Here is an 18,155-nt window from a genome sequence, read left to right as displayed (position 1 = left end):
GGATGGTGACCAATTCTTCCGCTAGGTTATATTTAGCTCACGCGGTGCTACCAGACCCTCTTCCTTCTGAGATTCTTGGAGCGAAGGGTACTGTCAGCTGGTTCCCATTACACTTCCTTTGCAGAATCAGAGGCTGCACATTTGCATTTTCTCGGGCCTCTCTGACTCTCTCCGGGGATTTCATTGTGGTTGCTGCTAATGCCGCGTGTTTGACGTAAGGACCTGTGACAGGGTTTCCTTTAGCTTCAATCTTACCTCTTTTTTAAGGCCCCGCCCTTTGAAAACAGTCACCTCTGTAGTCATTAGACGTACTCTCAAAGGTGCTTCGCTTGCGGTTCATTTGGGCGGGGGTTCCAGCATGCATAAGTTCTGCATTGCTGGGAAAGCAGGTGTGCCCCCCGCCCCGTGTATGTGTGCTCTCTGGTCTCTGGCTAGTTGACAAGCTATGGTGAGGGCAGCCACTCATTGAGATCGATGTGCAAAGGAGGCTGAGGACTATAAAAAGAACTTCGATTAGTGACGGTATCCCCTACTTGATAACTTCCAGCGTCAGCCTGGACATACAAATTCATCAGCACCTAAGTCTCGGGTCGGGGCTATCACAGAGATCCAGAGGGACCACGGTGAGGCTCTCCTGCTGTTGGGGATCCAGAGATGAGTCAGCTGCTGAGACGTGTCCTCAGGCCTTGGGAACAGCTCGCTGGTTGCGGAACCCTGAGGTCAGGCAGGAAGCCTGGAGTGGTTTAGCAGAAGCAACAAGATGTGCAGCGGAGCTAAGCCAGAGCGGCTAAATGCTGCACCCGAGCCAAGGGCGAGGCATGGGGAAGTGGTAGATGCAGGCAGTTCCCGGGAAACCAAAAGACCTTGTCCAGCGCACTCACGCACAAAACAGCCACAGTGTCTGGGGAAAGACGGTCTCTGAGGAGCCTTCTTCAGGTTCACGGCTGGCTCCCCGAGCAAAGCGCCTCTTCCTGAGAACAATCCCAGGACAGTCTGGCACCCGTGGTCTGCGGCATCCAGCCAAGCCTGGCAGTCCTCTCAGCTGTGGTTTAGCGAGGAGCCGCGGAACGCTTGGATGGTTTTGGCCTATCAGGAAGGAATGTTTTCCCACTGCCTTGGTCCTTTTTGCTGGAACGGAATAGCTGAGACTGGGTAATCTGTAAGAGAATGGGGTTTATTTTGGGGTGTGGGGGAAAGTCCAAGGGCACCCTGCTGACACCTGCTCAGCTTCTGGTGGGGGCCTCCTGCTGCCTCAACTCTGGGTGGCAATCACAAGGGCCAGGGAGTGTGTGTCCAAGAAGAACACACGAGGGCAGCCTCACTTTCCAACAACCTAACTCTCATGGTAGCTAATCCAGTCCCAGGAGGCTCAGAACTCACTTCAAAGACAGAGACACTGAGTTAGTCAGCATCTCCTTCCCTTAAAATGCCTGAGAAGAGCTTCTTGGGGGGCTGGTGCTGTGGCATAGTAGGTTACATATCTGCCTGCAGTGCCGGCATCCCATATGGGCGCCAGATGGAGTCCCAGCTGCTCCTCTTCCGATCCAGCTCTCTGCTGTGGCCTGGGAAAGCAGTAGAAAATGGCCCAAGTCCTTGGGCCCCTGCACCCATGTGGGAACCCAGAGGAGGCTCCTGGCTCCTGGCTTCGGGTTGGTCCAGCTTTGGCCATTGCAGCCATTTGGGGAGCGAACCAGTGGATAGAAGATCTCTCTCTCTCTCTCTCTCTCTCTCTCTCTGCAACTCTGCCTTTCAAATAAGTAAATCTTTTTTTAAGTGAAGGAGGAGGAACAGAAGGAAGGGGGAAGGCAATGGAAAGAGAGGGCCATGGTTCCAGTGCTAAGTGAGTCTGTCCTGAGGAAGCTCGCGGGCCCTGTGTCCCAGAGCAGGGAGGAGCTTTTGCCATCAAGGGCTTGGGGCTGACAGGTAAGAGCTGGGGACGAGAAGATCCAGACATTTCTTTGAAATGCTTTCCATTTGGGTCGTCTGAGTATTCCAAGAAAGAGGTAGGATAGATGTAGAAAGAGTAGTGCCTGTTTCTACCAGGAATGGATGAGTCTGGGGCCGGCCTTGGGGCACGGTGGATGAAGCTGCCACTTGCAATGCTGGCATCCCGTATATTGGAGCGCCAGTTCGAGTCCCAGCTGCTCTGCCTCTGAACCAGCTTCCTGCTGGTGCATCTGGAAGGCCCAAGTGCCAGGTCCTGCCACCCACGTAGGAGACCCAGATGGAGTTCCTGGCTCCTGGTTTCAGCCTGGACTGTCTGTGGTGGCTATTTAGGGAGTTAACTAAAAGATGGAAGGATCTCTCTCTCTCTCTCGATCTCTTGATCTCTCTCTAATAAATAAATCTTGCAAACAAAAGAAGTTGAGGAGGTTGCCATCGGTGGTGGATACATTGTGTCCTCCACAAAGTTCAAGTCCTCACCCCCAGAATCTGCACATTTGACTTTACTTGGAAACCAAGTCTTCGTCTATGTGATCAACTCAATGTTGGGTCATGCTGCATCAGGGTGTGCCAGAATCCAATGGCTGGTGTCCTTAGAAGAAGGAACTGCAGACATGAGGGAGACACACAGAGGAGCTGCCTGAAAGCAGAGGCAGACACTGGGTGTCACGTCTAGAGGCCGTGGAACGCCACGGCTTGCCAGCGAGCACCAGAGCCAGGGAAAGACCGGGAAGGATCCTCCCCATGAACCTTCACGGGGAACACGGCCTGGCTAACACCTTGACCTTGGGCTGCTGGCCTCAGAGCAGTGAAAGGATGCATTTCTGCAGACTCATGCCTCCAAGCAGCAGCCTGGGGGGGAGGGGTTCCCCACATGGTACTCATGGCTAATTCACCTTGAGTGTGCGGGGACCGGCAAGACATGGATGCCTCTTCCTCCTTCAACGTCTTGATTCTCCTTGTGTGACACGGGATGTCTTTTTTTCTCCAGCATCTGTTCCCTTGTCCACAAGGGTCCTTGTCGGTGAGTGGTGGGTTGTGGTGCAGGTACCTTGCTGTCTGATCTGGAGGTCCACAAGCCAGATTCATGTCCAGTCTCGTTCGTGTTCTTAGCCCTGTTAAGGGTCTGGGGTGGGTGTTGCAGTTCAAGTAAAGGAGCTGCTTCCTGTTCTCATTGATGTTTTCGAATTAGGTCTCCAATCTGAGGTTTAACTTCATGGACAAAAGACACAGGGGTTGCTTTGTGAACAATCCCAAACACTGCGATGTGTTTTCCAGCCTATCTTGAAAAATTTCCTACAGGGTCATCTGATCACATGATTGAATTATGGCCCATCTCTATTGGAGATGCTTTAGGTACAACATTTTAAAAAAATTATTCCTTTATTTGAGAGGTAAAGTTACAGATAGAGGGGGAGAGATAGAGATAGGTCTTCCATCCACTGGTTCATTCCCCAAATAGCCTCAATGGCTGGAGCTGGGCTGACCCAAAACCAGGAGCCAGGAGCTTCTTCTGGGTCTCCCACATGGGTGCAGGGGCCCAAGCACTTGGGCCTTCTTCCACTGCTTTTTCCAGCCACAAGCAAAGAGCTGGATCATAAGAGGAGCAGCTGGGCCTGAAACCAGGCCCATATGGGATGCTGGCACTGCAGGCAGAGGCTTGGCCCATGAAGCCACAGTGCTGGCCCTCTAGATATGACTTTTAGGAGACTTTGCTCAGTGTGTTGAGTCTTTGTGTGGACTTTCAGGTGACAGAGGGTTCTGTAGGCACTTTCCTGGGTAAACCTGGTCACTTTTGCCACTTGGGATTTAGCATTCAAGGTCCTGATTGACACAGGCACAAGCCGATGTCAGGGTGGTAACCCTTGGTCACACACACACAAACACACACCACACCCCAACCTCCCAATTATTCTCGGAATACTTGCTGGTCTTGCTTGGGTTGGGTAATTCCTTAATCATAGTTCTCAGTTCAGTTTGGTCCAAGGCTTACATTCTACAGTTGCCTGCATCCCTGGCTTGTGGGAGGGACGGATGTTTAAGGAGGGAACTGGCATTTGAGGGTCTTAGGAGAGTTGGTGGGAGAGGGTAGGGATCTGGACAAAGGGAAGAAAAGCAGATTGCGACAGACATGTGGAAAGAGAGGAGGCCCAAAGGACTCAGGGAGAGGGAGAGCTGACCTCAGGGAGGCCACGGGAGGACAAGCCGGGAAGGACTTAGCTGGAAAAGCAGGCTCGTGTGTGGCTGTTTAAGTCTGTCTAAGTGCTCATTAGCCTTGGCCAAAGAAACATTCGGGGAAGCAATTTTTGGAGCAGAACTGCGTTGGGAGACCTCTGACTCCTAATGACTTTCAAAATGCGCTGCCCACGGGGCCTGGAAATCTGCCCTTTCTTCTCTGAGGCATCTCTCGAGCGAGCAGAGTGGTCCCAGCAGGCCTCGGTGGTCCCTGATGAAGGCAGTGCTTGGCAGAGAAGGGCACAAGACGTGGGATTGCAAAGAGAGTGCACGCAGGGAGCAGGCGTTTTGGCTGGAGTCGGAGAGGATTTCAACTCAGACCCCACCTCCAGAGCCAGCTGGCCACAGCGGGGGAGGAATGCCATGCTCCTGTCTCTCGGGACACAAAATCGGGACCAAAGGAGGATTGTGTGCAGTTTTATTGGTGACCACGGCGAAGTCTGTCCAAGGAGACAGCGGTGTGGTGAGGCGTTGACTTGGCCTGGGAGGCCAACTCAAACACGCTCTCTTTGGGCCTATGCTTGTGTTCCACAAGGACTTTCTTTCTTAGGACAAATGGCACAGCACAAAACAGCTGTGCACAATGCAGCAGAGTGGGGAGCTCAAAAGGAATGGCCTGATTCTGCCAGAGATCCAAACCTATGGGAATCAGGAACAAAACCCAGGTAGAGCCACGAAACTCAACACTGAGAGAGAGGCGTTCAGATGGCCACGGCCACTCACTGGAGAGGCCACGGCAGTGAGGCCCAGGGCCTCCAAGGGCACTGCGCCTGGGGGGAGGCTGGGGGCCTCGGCCACAAGCAGTGCTCGTGCTGGTGTCTTGGGAACACCAGGAAAACTCTGAACATCGACAGAGACCACTCAAGTGAGAACCGGCAAATGCTCTTTATTCTCAGCTTTCTACAGCAAGGGAGTCAGCTGTCATCACGTGCCTGTGACAGAAGCAGCAATGAAAACGCTCTACAGTGAAAACAAAGGCTGGGGCTGGCTTTGTGGCGTAGCGGGTAAAGCTGCTGCCTGCAGTGCCGGCATCCCACATGGGCGCGAGTTCGAGTCCTGGTTGCTCCATTTCTGATGCAGCTCCCTGCTAATGGACCTGGGGAAGCAGCAGAAGGCGGCCCAAGTGCTTGGGCCCCTGCAACCACATGGGCGGGAGACCCAGAAGAAGCTTCTGGCTCCTGGCTTCAGATCGGCTCAGCTCCAGCAGTTGTGGCCATTTGGAAGTAGATAGAAGACCTCTCTCTCTTGCTCTGCTTCTCTGTAACTCTGCCTTTCAAATAAATAAATAAATCCTTTTTTAAAAAGTGAAGGAGGAGGAGTAAGAAGAAGAGGAGAAGGAATGGAAAGAGAGGGCCTCACTTGAGAGGCTACTGAGAAACTTTACAAAAAAAACTACATTTTTCCCGATGTGGGTCACCCTCAATTTAACATGAGTATTTTCTCCAAAGAAACTACTTATTTTATGAGCCCCAGTGTACCACCCATGGTCTGCCACAGAACTTGAATCATGCACTGTGTCTTCTCACCAAATTCAAATTACATGCATAGTATTTGGCTTAGCTGTTTAACAATAACAAAAAAATATCGTAAGTTAACAATTCAAATTCACGGGTGGGAGACTCACTTCCCTTAGAAACAATTCTTAAGAGAGGATTCCAAACATATGGCCACCAACCTAACCCACTACCCTGACTCCACGCCAGGGCCGGTCCTGGAATTGCTTCCTGGTTTTGCCTCTGTAAACTGAGGACCGGAACCGACTCCCTGGGGCCATTGGAAGGACTTGGAAGGGTTCAGAGAGAGAGATCTGAGAGAAGCGCCTGCTTCCAAGGGCGGGTTGTGTATGTGCCAGGCATGTGGCTGCAGGGTGCGATCAGTAAGGACGGAGGGAAATGAATGCATAACTGAGAAAGAGACAGCGCCTGCAGGGTTGCTGGAGAAAGGGAGGGAAGACAGGGGACAGAGACAGCAGCAGCTGCTGGGCTGCTAGACGGCCACTGTGTGCATGACGAAGCGAGTGGCTTCAGATCCGGGTGCCGGGGACACCGACTTCTTTCTGGAGAGAGTCCCGAGTTCTTTCATGCACGCACCCGTGGGGGTGCAGCGGTTGACTCAGTGTCTGGCCTGGGCATTCCAGGGAGAACGGGGGAGGCTGTGTCCAGACACTGCAGTGGAAACGGGTAGGCTGAGCACTGCCGGTGCTGCATGTGAGACTAGAGGACGGGGTGTGGGGTACCTCTTTTTCTGGATGTCTTTACTTTCTTAAAATTATTTGAAATGGGGGCTGGCGTTGTGGTACAGCAGGTTAGAATGCCACCTGTGGGGCCGGTGCTGTGGTGCATAGCAGGTAAAGCCACTGCCTGCTGTGCCGGCATCCCATATGGGTGCCAGTTCGAGTCCCAGCTGCTCCACTTCCGATCCAGCTCTCTGCTATGGCCTGGGAAAGCAGTGGAAGATGGTCCAAGTGCTTGGGCCCCTGCACCCATGTAGGAAACCCAAAATAAATTCCTGGCTTCTGACTGCAGCTCCGGCAATTGTGGCCAACTGGGGAGTGAACCAGCAAATGGAAGATCTGTGTGTGTGTGTGTAACTCTGACTTTCAAATAAATAAATATTTACAAAAATGCAGCCTGCAATGCCGGATTCCATATGAGTACCAGTTGGAATCTCAGCTGCTCCATTTCTGATCTAGCTCCCCGCTGATGCCCCTGGGAAAGCAGTGGTTGGGCCCCTGCCACCCACAGGGATGACCTGGGTGGAGCTCCTGGCTTCTGGGTTTGGCCTGGCCCAGCCCCGGCTGTTGCAGCCATTTGAGGAGTGAACCAGCAGAAAGAATATTGTCTCTCTCCACGCCCAACCACCACCACCCCGTCTCTTTAACTCTTTCAACTAAATAAACAAATCTTTTTTAAATTTTTATTTGAACAGCTGAGAGACACAGAAAGACTACCCCAGTCCCCAATCTGCTGGTTACTTCTCCAAATGTCTGCAATGGCTAGGACTAGGCCAAGTTGGAACCAGGAGCTAAATCCAGGTCTCCCATCTGGGTGGCAGGGACTCAACTGCTTGGGCCATCTTCTGCTGCGTTGCCAGGCACAGTAGTGGGAGCTAGATCAGAAGCAAAGCAGCTGGGATTCAATCTGGCACTCTAATAGGGGATGCTGGCATCTCGGGCAGCAGCTTAACCCTACTAAAGCCACAATGCCCGCCCCCGAGCTACCATTTGTATTGCTATACAAGGGTACTTCAAAATGTCTGTAGAATGTGGAATTAAAATAAAAGTTTATTTTGGTGCAAAACAAATATTGAGAGCCATACATAATGGGGGGGGGGGGCAGATGTCGTGGCCCAGCAGGTTAAACTGACCCTAGGATGCACACATTCCATATCTGAATGCTGGTTCAAATCCCGGCTACTCTGCTTTCTACCCAGCTTCCTGCTAGTACACCCTGGGAATAGATGATGCTCAAGTCCTTGGGCCCCTGCCACCCATGTGGGAGTCCTGGATGTAGTTCCTGACTCCTGCTTTCAGCCTGGCCCAGGCCTGACTGTTGTGGGCATCTGGGGAGTGAACCAGTAGATGGAAGATCTCTCTCCCCGTTGCTTTGCCTTTCTAGTAGGTGAAAATGCATAATAAACTTGTAAAAAAAATTCATGAAAATGTGTATTATGAAAAAGCTGTGCATGGATTTAAAACATATTTTGCACAAAACATATTTGTATAAAACATGTTTTATTTGATAGAGTTACACAGAGAAAGAAGGAGAGGCAGAGAGATCTTTTTTGTTTTGTTTTGTTTTTTGACAGGCAGAGTGGACAGTGCGAGAGAGACAGAGAGAAAGGTCTTCCTTTTGCTGTTAGTTCACCCTCCAATGGCTGCTGCGGCCGGCGCACCGCGCTGATCTGATGGCAGGAGCCAGGTACTTATCCTGGTCTCCCATGGGGTGCAGGGCCCAAGTACTCGGGCCATCCTCCACTGCACTCCCGGGCCACAGCAGAGAGCTGGCCTGGAAGAGGGGCAACCGGGACAGAATCCGGCGCCCCCACCAGGACTAGAACCCGGTGTGCCGGCGCTGCAAGGCGGAGGATTAGCCTAGTGAGCCGCAGCGCCGGCCTGAGAGAGGTCTTCCATCCACTGGTTCACTCCCCAATTGGCTGCAATGGCTGGAGCTGCGCTGATTTGCAGCCAGGAGCTTCTTCCGGATCTCCCACGCGGGTGTAGGGGCCCAAGGACTTGGGACAGCTTCTACTTCTTTCCCAGGCCGTAGCAGAGAGCTAGATCGGAAGAGGAGCAGCCGGGACTCGAACCGGCGTCTATATGGGATGCCAGCACTGCAGGCAGTGGCTTTACCTGCTACGCCACAGTGCCGGCCCCCAAAATAAACTTTTAATTCCACTTTGGCCCAAAGTTTTTGAAGTAGTCTCATACTAATGCCTTGTCATCTTAAACCTACGAGCACTGTGCTCTGTACTATCTGCCGGGGGTTCCCACTCACTAATTCTCCCCCAGCCTTAGGGTCAACCCCACAGCTGGTCCTGGGGTCTGCATGGTTACCAACAAGGGAGCTCTCTTTAGGGAGAGACCCTGGAGATTTAGACACTCAGTTTACCTAAGTAGACTCCCACAGGCTGTTCTTCACACGTGAATGAACGAGCAGCCGATCAGGCAGAAGGGTGGAGCCTCAGAGGCAGTAAGTGGTGCCAGCTCACGTGTTCCAGTGGCAGAGATGCTGGGAGATCCTTGCATGTTCCTTTTTAATCAGGTCGCTTCGTATTTAATTGAACACCTATTATGTGCCAAGTGGCTGGAGAAGAAAAAAGGCATGGTCCTTATCTCTGAGAGCTCAGCTCACACACAGGTGCAGTGTGGGTGACTGCATGAGTCCGTCGTCTTGGCCCAGGTCGGGAAGGGAGGAATACTGGAGCTACAGACATTCATGGCTATCAGAAATTATCAAGGAAGGGGTGTGTTTTGAAGCTGAGGAGAGACTGGCTTAGAATTAGGTTGGCCGGGGGAGGCATTTGGCACAGTGGTTAAGATATTGCTTGGGGCCGGTGCTATGGCTCAGTAGGTTACTCCACCTCCTGCAGTGCCGGCATCCCATACGTGCGCTGGTTCGAGTCCCGGCTGCTCCTCTTGCGATCCAGCTCTCTGCTATGGCCTGGGCAAGTAGTGGAAGATGGCCCAAGTCCTTGGGCCCCTGCACCTGTATGGGGGACACAGAAGAAGCTCCTGGTTCCTGGCTTCAGATCGGCGCAGCTCCGACTGTTGTGGCCATTTGGGGAGTGAACCAGCGGATGCAGGACCTCTCTCTCTCTCTACTTCCCAAATAAAATATATGAAATATTTTTTAAAAAAGTAAAAACGATGCTGCTTGGGGTGCCTCACATTCCATACCTGAGTTCTGGGATAGAGTCCCACCTCCACTTTTTTTTTTTTTTTAAGATTTTAATTATTTGACAGGTAGAGTTACAGACAGTGAGAGACAGAGAGAGAGATCTTCCCACCACTGGTTCACTCCCCAAACGGCCGAAACGGTCAGAGGCCGGAGCTATGCTGATTCGAAGGCAGGAGCCAGGCGCCTCCTCCCAGTCTCCCATGGGGTGCAGGGCCCAAGCACTTGGGCCATCCTCCACTGCACTCCCTGGCCACAGCAGAGAGCTGGACTGGAAGAGGAGCAACCAAGACAAGAACCCGACGCCCACATGAGATGCCGGTGCCGCAGGCGGAGGATGAACCAAGTGCGCCACAGCGCCGGTCTCCCACCTCCACTTCTGGTCCAGCTTCCTGGTAAGGCAGACCCTGGGAGGCAGCCCGTTGATGACCCTAGTGCTGGGTCTCTGCCACTTCCGTGGGAGACCCAGATTGAGTTCTTGGCTCCTGGCGTCAGCCCCGTCTGTCTCTGGCTGTTGTGGGCATTGTGTGTGTGGGGGGGGAGGGGGTGACTCAAAGAATGTGAGATAGCTCTTCTCTCTCTGCCTTTCAAATAAACTTAAATAATAGCAGTAATAAAACATTTTAAGTAGGCTGTCCAGTCGGAGCCCAGGACAACCAATGAAGACAGCTTTGCTTAGAATCAAATCCTCCACCCACCCCAAGCAGCTTCTGCAGGTGCACCCAGCAGTCAGCTCGGCTTTGGGTCTAGCTGCGTTTAGTAATAATGATACGCGCACAGTGCCAAGCGCTTGCAATACCACACTGCGTGCAAGTCTCACAACAGCTCCGGAAAGCACGCCCTTCACGGTTGCTGTTGTCCCCAAGACACAGAGGCGCGCAGAGGCCAAGCCGAGGGAGCCTGCCCAGGCAAGCCGGTAAAGCGGGTTCCCAGCACCGCTGCGCTCTGTGCGGGCACGTGCAGGGCCTGGCGCCGCTCAGGCTGGGACCAGGGGGACGCAGCGCCTTGGGGACGTAGTGCACCCAGGGGGCGAGTGGCCCAAGTGTGAGGGGCGCCTGTCTTCTTCCCGCTCACCGAAACCAGGCAACGACCACCTGGACTCCCTCCTTCAACGCAGGAGCGAACTCGGGCCCAAGGAACAGTAGGTCCCGCGTCCTGAGCCACCCCCACGCCCATGGACACCAGTCGGCCCCCCAGCCAGCGCCCACGCGGGCCCCTCGGAAGCGCTCAGCCCGGGCGCGCCAGGCTGCGGCCGCTCCGTGCAGGCGCTCGCTCGGGCCACACACGGCGTTCTGCACACCCATCCGTGCACCCAGCTGCCCGTGGCCGCGCGCCCCACGCCGCGCGCCCGCAGCGCGCGCGGGGCTGGGCGGGGCCGGGGCTGGGCGGGGCGCGGCGGCCGCGGCCTCATTTCCTCGCGCGCGCCGGAAGTGGCCGTTCTCGCGCCGCGGCGCGCCCGGAGGCTGGGGCGGCTGAGGCGGCTGAGGCGGCTGAGGCGGCCGGGGCGGCCCCGGAGCGCTGGGCGCTGCCCGCGGCGGGGGCCCGCGGCCGCGAGGAGGCGGCGGCGGCCCCGGTGCGCGCGGCCGGCGAGCGCGGTGAGTACTCGGCCCGCGCGGCCTCGCCCGCTCGGGGCTGCGGGGCTGGGGCCGGGGGGCTGCCGCGGCTAGTCGGGGTCACCTCAGACGAGCCCCGGCTAAGGGGGCCTGGGTGCGCGGCCGGCGCCCGGCGGGCTGCCGAGGCGCCGCGGGCTTCTTCCTGCCGGAGGCCGCCCCGGGTTGCGTGCCCGTGTTTTCTAAATCATCTTTTGCAAAAAGATTCCACTGCGCCTCTCAGTGGGTAAACTTTTTTTTTTTATAACCCCGGCGGCTGTCAGCTCCTGGTTTAGTTAACATCGGTCTCTCTGACAGCCGACCGCAGCCCAGCGGGGACGCGGGGGCTGCGGGCTGCGGGGCCCGGGCTGCGGGGGGCTCCGCCTGGAGGCGCCGGTGGCCCGGGAGGGATTGGTCAGCGCCGCGGCGGTGCTCCTGCCCGCGCTGGCAATGCGGTGCCGGAGCTGAAGCTGTTTTTAAAGCCCTTGAGTCGTCTTAGAGATGTTTTCTAGCTCTTGGGGCTGCCTCGAAATGCTTTTGGAAACGTGCAATTAAGGAGAAGAAAAGTTGATCTGGATGCAAAAAAAAAAAAAAAAAAAAAATCTTGAGATCCGTGCAGGCGACGTGGTGACAGTCGGCTGACATTGACTAGGCGCGGCGGTGGAGTGAGCCTTGCCTTTTTCATGTGCTGAAAACGGTGCTTGGCTCTTAGGAAGTGAAAAACCCGGTGTCTTCTGACCGAGAACGTTCGTTTTGTGGGATTGTTAGGGTGCTACACGGTTGTCACTGGCAAAAAGAATGCAAACAGGGTGTCCACGGTGTGTGGCCCGGAATCCATGCCCAACGTGAATTTTGGCCCAAAGAAGCCCTGTTCCAGTGCAGACAGTTTGGAAATTACATTTTTCCCCTTAACTTTGGTTGAGACGTAAAACACACGTGAAGTCCACAAGTGCATACGTCTCAGTTATACAGGTCAATGAATTTTTACAGATTTATCACCTTGTGTCACCACCAGTTTCGTCAGAGTACAACTAGAATAGCTCCAGGATTCCAAGAGTTCCTCTCTGCTTCAGCTGGATTCTGCCCCTGCTCCCGAGTCTGGATCCCGAGTTCTCACATCACTGATGAGTTTTGTCGGCTTGAGCTTCGTATTAGTGGAAACATTGCCTTTATTGCTTGTGCATTCCAGCCGTATCGCATGGTTTGGCATCCTGTATGCATATCATGATTTGCTCTCAGTAGTTCTTTATTTTTTACTTCCCTGTAACCTTCCGTTGCAATATACGTGGCTGCTTTTTTGTTGATGTATATTCCTATGGGTCCTTGCCACCCAAGTGAGAGGCCTGGATTAGATTCCCAGCTCCCAGTTTTGGCTCTGTTGGGGACATTAAGGGAGTGAACCAGAATATGGAAGGATCTCTCCTCCTCTCTCTGTCTCCAACTCCCCTCCCCCAATAATTTTTAAAAATATGTATTTTGGATATTAACATTCTGATGCACATCTGTATACATTTCTCTCAGCATAAAGTAGGTGGAAAATTGCATTTTAACCAAGTCTTCCTTTTTTAAAAAATGTAGTAAGGTTTTTATTCTAACTAATACAACATGAAAGGTTGGCAGAAAGCAAAAACGGTTATGAGTTCAAGACTTCAGTGATTCATTACTGTGTTATTTGCCTCTTGGGTCCCACATGTGTGACAGTCTTCTAACAGACTATCTTTACTTAACTGTGTGTTACACAAGTCTGTTGGAACTGGTTCTGCAGTTTGGTGTAACAGGTAGGAACTGTGTTACTCAAGTTAGTGGTTGTTAGGGGAAACAAAACAGGGAAATGACTAAAAATGAATCAAAGAATCACGGGATTGCAAGACCAGGAACTTATATAGACAAGGGCTGTAAACAATAGTCATATCCCAAGATCTCAATATCTCAATTTTACTCATACATTAATTTTTTAATACACTATATATTAGCTACCCTAAGTTAGATGAAATGTGATATTTGCCTTTTTTGGTCTGGCTTATTTCACTAAGCATAATGATCTCCTGTTGCATCCATTTTGTTGCAAAAGTCAAGATTTCATTCTTTTTATGGCTAAGTAGTATTCCATCATGTATATATGCCATATATTCTTTATCCAGTCATCAACTGATAGACATCTAGGTTGATTCCATATTTTAGCTATTGTGAGTTGAGCTGCTATAAACATGGGGGTATAGGTAACTCATGCTGATTTCATTTCTTTTGCATATATTTCCGGGGTGGGATATCTGGGTCATATGATAGATATATTTTTAGTTTTCTGAGAAATCTCCATTCTGTCTTCAATAATGGTTGTACCAGTTTACATTCCAATGAACAGTGTATTAGGGTACCTTTTTCTTCACATCCTTGTCAGCATTTATTGTTTTGATTTTTGGATGATAACTGTTCTAACTGGGATGAAGTGAAATCTTGTTGTGGTTCTTAATTGCATTCCCCTCAATGCTAGTCATCCTAAGCATTTTTTTTTTTTCATGTGTCTATTGGCCATTTGTATTTCAGGGGAGCCAGCATTGTGGTGTACCAGTTTAAACTGCCACCTGCAACACCAGCATCCCATATGGGTGCTGGCTTGAGTCCCAGCTGATCCACTTCCAATCCACCCCCTAATTAATGTACCTGGGAAAGCAGTAGGTGATGGCCCAAGTCCTTGGGCCACTGAATCCATGTGGGATACACAGAAGAAGCTCCTGGCTCCTGGCTTTGATATGGCCCAACCCTGGGTGTGGTGGCCTTTTGAGAATAAACCAACAGTTGGAATATTTCTTTCTCTCTGTAACTCTGCCTTTCAAATAAATAATCTTTAAAAAAAAAAAAAAACAGGGAGAAAAGTGCCTGTTCATGTTTTTTGCCCATTTCTTTTTTGCTAATATAAAGAAAACAGATTTCAAGTATTTCATAATACAATTCTAAAAACATAATGATACTTCCCCTTCCCCCCTCCATCTCTCCTTCCCTTTCTCTATTTCTTAACTAGATTGGTTGTTTTGTTGTTGTTGTTTCTTGAGTTCTTTATGTATTCTGGATAGTAATCCTTTATCAGATATATAGTTTGCAAATCTTCCATTCTATTGGTTGCCTCTTTTTTGAGTGTTTCCTCTGTGCTTTCAGCTGTGCTGAAGCTTCTTAGCTTGAAGTAATCCCATTTGTCTGTTTTTGTTTTTATTGCTTGTGCTTCTGGGGTCTTATCCATGAAGCCTTTGCTTAGGCCAATGTCTTGCAGCATTTCCCCTATGTTTTCCTCTAGTAACTTGATGGTTTCAGGTCTTAGGTTTAGCTCCTTGGTTTGTTATGAGTTGATTTTTGTATAGGGTGTTAGGTAGGGGTCTTGTTTAATATGTCTGCATGCAAAGTTCCAATTTTCCCAGCACTATTTGTTGAAGATGCTGTCCTTTCTCCAGGGAGTGATTTCAGCTCATTTGTTAAAGATCAGTTGGTTGTAGATATGTGGATTAATTTCTGGGGTGTCTATGCTGTTCTGTTGTTTCACATGTTTTATTTTTGTGCCAGTACCAGGATGTTTTGATTATAACAACCCTGTAGTATGTCTTGAAATTTGATATTGTATTGCCTTTGGCTTTGTTTTTATTGCCTTTGTTTTATTGCTTTGGTTATTTGTGGTCTCTTGTGTTTCCATGCGAATTTTATGGTCATTTTTTCTGGATCTGAGAAGCATTGATATTTTGATTGGGATTGCATTGAATCTGTAAATTGGTTTTTTGATGGACATTTTGATGATAATTCCTCCAATTGACAAATGTGGAAGATCTTTCCATTTTTTTATATGTGTCTTCTTCTTTTTCTTCCCTTAATATTTCATAATTTTCATTGTGGAAGGAAGACCTTTCTGTCTCTCTCACTGTCTAACTCTATCTGTCAAATAAATTTAAAAAAAGCATAATTTTCGTTGTGGGATCCTTCACATTCCAAGGATTTAAAAAAAATTTAAAGATTTATTTATTCTTTTGAGAAGCAGAGTTACAGAGAGAGAGATCGTCCATCCACTGGTCCACTCCCAAATGGCTGCAATGGCCAGAGTTGTGCCAAGTTGAAGTCGGGAGCCAGGAGCTTCCTCCACGTTTCCCACGAGGGTGCAGGGGCCCAAGCACCCGGGCCATCCCCCACTGCCCTCCAAGACCATCAGCAGGGAGCTGGACCCGAAGTGGAGCAGCCAGAACTCAAGCCAGTGTCCATATAGGATGCTGGTGCTGCAGGTGGAGGCTTAATCCACTACATCACAGTGCTGGCCCCTTAAAATGTTTTATAGCTATTGTGAATGGGGCTGATCTTGGAAGTTCTTTTTGTCAGAGCATTGTTACTATACGAATGCTGTTTTTTAAAAAGATTTTATTTATTTATTTCAAAGGTAGAATTACAGAGAGAGGGGAGAGACAGAGAGACTCTTCCATCTGCTGGTTCACTTCCCAGATGTGAATGGCCAGGGCTGTGCCAGGCCGAAGCCAGGAGCTTCTTCTGGGTCTCCCACGTGGGTGCAGGGACCTAGGGACTTGGCCCATTGTTTGCTGCTTTCCCAGGTTCATTAGCAGGGAGCTGGATCAGAAGCAAAGCAGCTGGAACTCACTGGTGTCCATATGGGATGCCTGAGTCGCAGGTCATTACTTGCCCTGCTGTACCACAGCTCTGGCCCTGCAACTTTGCTGAATTCTTAGTGGAGTCTTTTACTTCCCCTGTATAGGGGATCATGTCATCTTCAAACAGGGCTAATTTGACTTCCTTGTTTCCAATTAAGAACTATCTTCCCAGCCCCCAGTGAATTAAAGACCTCTCACCAGGTCCACTTCTAAGACACCACAATTAGATCAAGTCTCCACCCTTAATCCATCAGCTGTCTTCATAACACTAGGGGTTAAGTGATTGCATGAGTTGGGGAGACGTCTTGTCCAATCCGTAACAGTTACAGCTGTGAGTTTGCTGCAGCACAGAGCTGTCCACAGGTACTGAGATACTAGTTTATTTATTTTTAAAGATTTATTTATTTACTTGAAAGAGTTACACAGAGAGAGAAGGAGAGGTAGAGAGGCAGAGAGCGAGAGAGGGAGAGGGAGGGAGGGAGAGGGAAGGAGGTCTTCCATCCAGTGGTTCACTCCCCAGATGGCCACAAGGGCCGGAGCTGCACTGATCCAAAGCCAGGAACCAGGAACTTCTGGGTCTCCCAGCGGGTACAGGGGCCCAAGGACTTGGGCCATCTTCTACTGCTTGCCCAGGCCATAGCAGAGAGCTGGATGGGAAGTGAAGCAGCCAGGACTCGAACCAATGCCCATATGGGATGCCGGCACTGCAGGCGGCGACTTTACCTGCTATGCCACAGCACTGGCCCCATACTAGTATACTTATAATGTGAATAGACAAAATCATTAAATGTTTTTTGGGAAAACTGCATGTAGAAGCCCAAAACTAAACAGATACAAGAAATAAGCACTGATGCTATGGAGTTAATGTAGGAAACTGAAGAAAACTTTAAAATAAATATCCGTTTCCTCAAATTTTGCAGCATATCGTATCTATTGAACACATATAGGCTACCATGAAAAAAAGCAGTCAGTTCTTGAATTTGAAGCATAAAAAGTAGTAGTGAGTGTTGTGGCCCAGCAGGTGGGGCTGCCACCTGCATCCCAGTCTGAGTGCCTGTTTGAGTCCTGGGTACTGTACGTCCAATCCAGTTTTCCTGCTAATGTATCCTGGGAGGCAGCCCACATGAGAGACCTAGGTAGAGTTCCTGGCTGCTGCCTGCAGCCTTGCCCAACCCTGGCTGCCGCTGGCATTGTTTTGTGGAGTGCGAAATAATACTGACACTCACTGCGCACTTAATGCTTGTCAGATTTTACTCGAGTGATTTTTAGAGTGACGCCCTGGGGCAGACTCTAATGATCCACCCTCTACACGAGGAAGCTGAAGCTTGTGGAGAAATTAGGGGACGTGTCTGTAATGAAGACCTAGGAAATGGTAGAGCGGATAATTGAATGTAGGCCGTCTGACTCCTGAGTCTATTATTCAGGCAAGACAAAGTGAGAAGAGGATCTGCAGCCTGTTAACACCATCTTACAGGTATTGTCTGTGTCCACATACAACGACCTGCAGTTTTACCCTTTCTCCTATGGGAAGATATTATGTAGCTTTTATGCTTATTCTGCTGCTACCTATAATACTAGTAAATGTCTGGTGCTGGCGACTTTAGGTACTGGTATGAACATTTATGTAGTAGGGAATCTTAAAAGTGGGAGTAGGAATTGCTGGATTAAAGGGCGCATGCATTTATATAAACTTGGCCCTCTTAAAGGTTGTGTATATGTACTCATGTTTATCGTATAGTCAGTGGAGTCATAACACGTTGGAAGGAACATTGGCTATCCAGGTAATGGATATTGTGTCCAGTTTACAGGGCGGTCAAGTAGGTGTCATACTTGGCCATGTGAATTGTCTTCACTTTGCCACAGTCGCGCACATTTGTCTGCTTTATCTATAATGGCATCGTGACTATTACTGCCATTTGTTTTGCTGAAATCCAGGCCCCATGAGTACAGTTTTCCCCCAGAAACATCTTATCAAAAACATCATCTATTATTCTTGGTACCCAACATGGTGCCTGAAAAACAGTAGGTACTCAGGTGGCTTCTGGTGCTCAGTACTTTTCTTAAAAGTTTCCTTTTTTTAAGTAATTAATTTATTTGAAAGAGAGAGAGTGAGATCTTGCATCTGCTGATTTGCTCCTCAAATGGCCCAACAACAGGGCTGGTCCAGGCCAAAGACAGGAGCCTGTGAGGACCACCTCACTGGTGGCAGGGACCCAAGTACTTAGCCATTGTCTGCTGCCTTCCCAGGCTCATTAGCAGGACCCTGGATCAGAAGGGAGGAGGAGCCAGGACTCAGAATGGCCCTCCAGTAGACAGATGTTGACTGGTTTACTTTCTGTCACTGCAGTTTACCTTGT

The 18,155-nt window shown here is 50.4% G+C and overlaps 1 protein-coding gene and 1 long non-coding RNA gene across 3 annotated transcripts in view; one reads left to right on the top strand and one right to left on the bottom strand.

Annotated features, from left to right (window-relative positions):
• Positions 1 to 5,045: 5,045 nt before the first annotated feature.
• LOC103345529 (uncharacterized) lies at positions 5,046 to 10,928 on the bottom strand. The gene is made up of 4 exons (XR_007915941.2): positions 10,650 to 10,928; positions 9,287 to 9,386; positions 8,790 to 8,984; positions 5,046 to 5,449 (listed from the first exon to the last, which is right to left on the bottom strand). It is a non-coding gene; the product is annotated as an uncharacterized lncRNA (long non-coding RNA).
• An 83-nt stretch (positions 10,929 to 11,011) lies between these two features.
• Positions 11,012 to 18,155, top strand: part of CSGALNACT2 (chondroitin sulfate N-acetylgalactosaminyltransferase 2) — a 49,445-nt gene continuing 42,301 nt past the window's right edge. For both annotated transcript variants that reach the window (XM_002722500.4, XM_070058381.1), the window contains exon 1: positions 11,012 to 11,170. The gene's annotated coding sequence lies outside the window, so the exon portion shown is untranslated. The remainder of the gene's footprint in view (positions 11,171 to 18,155) is intronic.

Source organism: Oryctolagus cuniculus, chromosome 15 (genome assembly GCF_964237555.1).
Source record: "Oryctolagus cuniculus chromosome 15, mOryCun1.1, whole genome shotgun sequence".
NCBI classification, from domain to species: domain Eukaryota; kingdom Metazoa; phylum Chordata; class Mammalia; order Lagomorpha; family Leporidae; genus Oryctolagus; species Oryctolagus cuniculus.
The sequence above is the reverse complement of the archived record's forward strand: the minus strand, read 5'-3'. Positions and strand labels throughout refer to the sequence as shown.